The sequence below is a fragment of the Engraulis encrasicolus genome, chromosome 7 (genome assembly GCF_034702125.1).
Source record: "Engraulis encrasicolus isolate BLACKSEA-1 chromosome 7, IST_EnEncr_1.0, whole genome shotgun sequence".
Taxonomy (NCBI): Eukaryota; Metazoa; Chordata; class Actinopteri; order Clupeiformes; family Engraulidae; genus Engraulis; species Engraulis encrasicolus.
This window is the reverse complement of record NC_085863.1, coordinates 11173262-11177458: the sequence shown is the minus strand read 5'-3', so window position 1 is coordinate 11177458 and position 4197 is coordinate 11173262.

The following is a 4197-nucleotide window of genomic DNA, read 5'->3' as shown; positions in this document are numbered from 1 at the left end:
GGCACTCACTCAAATACACTACACACAAACACACTCACAACACACACAGGGGAAAATGAGCTCTCACATGCATTAGAGCCAGTAACATCAGAATCAACATCAAAACACATCACAACAAAACAGACTATCAGAATATTGCTACGGCTTTTTTGCTTAAGCATTACAAGTTGGCTGTGAATCATCTGACCATTGTTGTCCTCCTCTATACGTTTTTTTAAATGTTTTTTTTGTTTGTTTGTTTGTTGTTTTTCTGTTTAATTTATTTATTCATTGGTCTTTGGTTATATCTGTGTTAATTTATTTATTTATTGGAGTAGTCTGTTTCGTTATTGGGCTAACTATTTTTGGTGAATATTAAAAAAAAGGTTAAATCAATATTGTGAAACAGTTACAGTAAAAAAAAAAAAAAAGAAAATCAAACAAAAAAACATTTTGCCAACGTTTATAGCCGGGTCAGCTTTAGCTCTAATAGCCCCAGTGCAATGTTTGTTTTTTTCAGACAGTGGTGTGTGGTGAAATTCTGTTGTGCCATAGCAAGATGTTAGAGACACTGGACAATAATGTGCTGTGACGCATCAAGGAGGATAAATATTCACTCCCCCTTCTCTCTCTCTCTCTTTCTCTCTCTCTCTCTCTCTCTCTCTCTCTCTCTCTCTCTCTCTCTCTCTCTCTCTCTCTTTCTCTTTGTCGTTCATTCAATCAAATGAAGTGTTGTTTGTAGAAGATGCAGTGCTGTAAATATATTTGTAAGGTGTACATAGAGTATATTTACGTCAGGGTCAAACTGAGGAGAGAGAGAAAAGGGAGAAAAAAGAAAAACAGCAACATCAAAGGCTCGAGACTTTCTCTCCCGCTCTCTCTCTCTCTATCTCTCTCTTTTTTTTCACTCTCTGTATTTTTATTTTTTTGTGGTTGCTACTACTTTATGGTGATAGCGGGACCCCTTTTTGCCACGGTCAGGGCGAGTGGCCGAGATGGCTTTTCCGATGAAGTCTCATTGGCTGCCCCCTTGCTGACAGAGGTGCTTGGTGACTTGATGCTCACTCATATCTGTTTTCCGGTGGTGGACAGCCCTGATATTTTTGTGACTTTTTTTTTCTTGTTTTCTTCTTTTTTTTCTTTCCTCGCCGCAGAATGTGGGTGTTTGGCACTTAAGCTGAAACACTGTGACCTGTCTCTCTCGTTTTATCTCTCTCTCTCTCTCTCTCCTTCTCTCTCACTTTCTCTCTCACTCTGCCTCTTACTCTCACACTCTCACACTCTCACTCTCTCACTGACTCTCTCTCTCTCTCTCTCTCTCTCTCTCTCTGTCTCTGTCTCTCTGTTTCTCTCTCTCTCCCTCCCTCTCTGTCTCTCTCACTATCGCGTGCTATCAGTCTTTCTCCTCTTTCTCCACATGGACGGTGGATTTAATCTCCTCTGCGGGCTGCAGCCTCCTCTCCTCTGCTCTGCTCTGCTCTGCTCTGCAGCCGGGAGGGGCCGTGCCGTGCCGGGGTAGAGGGGCTGGCGTCCGGGGGGAGGGGCTGGCGTCCCCTCTGCAGGAGGGTGGCGGCCGGGGGGAGCGTCCCCTCTGCAGGAGTGATTTAAGTGTTGCAGAGTAAACATGTCTGCCGGCGGAGACCAACTCCAATGAGCCGGCGCTGGAAAATACAGGGGGCCAATGGCGCACCCTTGGTTCTCTCTCTCTCTCTCTCTCTCTCGCTCTCTCGCTCTCAATCTCTCTCTCTCTCTTCCCATTGCTCTTCATCCTCTGCCCAGATCTGAAAGGACACAAGCTCGACGGACTGTTTCACAGACTCTACCTCGGCCTGTCCAGATCTTGCGGCGCAAAGTGAAGACATCTCCAAACAGCACCGCGAGGAAATCATCACCTTCTCTTTGCTTTTGAATCACGAAAAAGGGAAAAATGACACAATTGGTTGGACTTTGTTGTCTCAAAGGAAAGGAAAAGAGAAAAACACATGCCTTTTTTGTTAAATAGGAGAAACAAATAACTGCCTTAAAAATATGTACTTTTGTGACCATGTGGAAAAATTTAAACAAGTAACCTCGCTCGGTTTCACTGGCATGTCATACGTCTGCATGAAAGGTAATCTGAAATGAATAAAAAAAAACACAAAAATTTGAACATTAAAGAGTGAACAACACACAAACAAACAAACAAACAAACAAACACAAAATCCTAATATATTTTTGCATATAGAGTGCATCAATGATTTTTAAAGAAACCACATCACAAATTCTCTTTCCCACCATTGTGTATTTCCTTTTACTACCGTATCAGCAGTGTGGAGGTTAAACATGTTATACAGCATGGCGAGGACGTTTGACCTGTTTAAGTGGTGTGTAGCTCTCACTGTACCCCCTGGTATTCAGTAGGAAGTAGAGAACGTTGTTGTGGGCTGGTGCTAACAGTATATTGTGACTATAGTTGTGCAATTAGGAAACAAGGCACAGAACCTCTCTCACTCTCTCTCTCTCTCTCTCTCTCTCTCTCTCTCCCTCTCTCTCTCTCTCTCTCTCTCTCTCTCTCTCTCTCTCTCTCTCTCTCTCTCTCTCTCTGTGTCTCTCTCTCTCGCTCTCGCTCTCTCCCTCTCTCTGACTCTCTCTTTCTGACTCACTCGTTCTCTCAATGCCATCATACAATACAACACAGTGACAAACACATACAATAAAGAGAAATGCTTAGTTTTTACTCATGGCTGTCATCACACATTGCTTATGTGTTTACTGAAGGTGTATGTATTCTAGTGCACACCTCGTGTGAGGTCCGGTGACTGTGTGTATAATCATATCATAATAGACCGCTCTCCAGCCTCTTCACCCCATCCCTCCTCCCTCTTGCCTCCTGCCTCCTGCCTCCTGCGTCCTCCTCCCTCCTCCCTCCTCCTCCTCCCTCCTCCTCTCCTCCCTCCTCCCTCCATGCTCCTGTCTGCACACCTCTGCCTCAGTCAAGTGTATATCACTTCATCCCAGCCTTACAAAGTCTCTCCCTCCCCTCTACACACACCGACCCTCTTCTGCATCAGCCCCCAGTGCATAAGTATTCATTTGTGGCAGGCTTGGGGAAGAAGAGGGTAGGGGGGACGGGGACGGCGGTAGTTGCTTGGCTGTCTGGCATGTGATGTTTCAGAGGGCCCTGGGTGGACGTTTTCTTAATTAGGGTGAGTGATGGATCCTGTGTGGGGGCACTTTGCAAGCAAGCAAGTAAGCGGCACCCATCCCATCCCTGCCTCCCCTCGACGCCGCCTCACCCACCCCACGTCCCTTCCCTTTACCCCACCCACCCCCCCTCGAGCAAGCACACCGAGCACCAAGATAATCCCGGTCCATCAGCAAAAACCACCACAATCATTTAAAGCTCACCTCATCGCGCTGCCCTCGGCGGTGTGCTAGCGAATAATTAAAGCCGAGGCATATGGAAATTACTGGACAGGGCCGTGATTAAATAAGGCGCGTGATCCTGCCCCTAGGACATAAAGCACATTATGCCGTTTTCAAAGCCATTTAGTGACTGAGATAGAAGTGGGTATGGGATTTTTTGCAGCCCCGGTCTCTTGGTACTTGGTAATTAACCCCTCCATGTTCAGTCTCAGGCCACTTCACTTCAAATGGACACGAACACGACACAGGCTGGCCGCAGTGCTGGGCAGTGTCAGTGAGCTTCTATAGGTCGAAGGGGGCTGCAGACGATCGTGGTTCAACCACAATCATTGGTTGGCTTATAAATGTTGATGATGGGTCGGGGGTAGATTCATATCAGAACATCCCCTAAAAATGTAGTGATATCTGCACTGTTAAAAAAAATTATTTAGCTCAGACACAATTTGTTTTGGGTTTTTTTAGCCCGAAGCCTAGGTCAGACACCTTGATTCATTCATATTCAAGTCCAAACTGACCTTGCAGCTGCAACCAGTTTCATAACTCATGAAGTTCGATTTGACTTCTTAGAATTTGTTTGTCCAGCCTATATTGCCTCAGTCTGTCTCTAGTTTTCCATCAACTCGTCAAAAGTCAGAGTCATGCTCGAATGCTTCTCTTTGGGTTGGAATTCAAATGACGCCTCAATCTCACGTGATGCCTGCAGGCGTTTTGAAGGACATACTGATCTATACTGATCTGTACTCACCCAGTGCGGTTGTCTATCAGAATAGTTGTATTTTTCTTGTACGGCTTTTTTGCAGTGTCTAGTTTCAG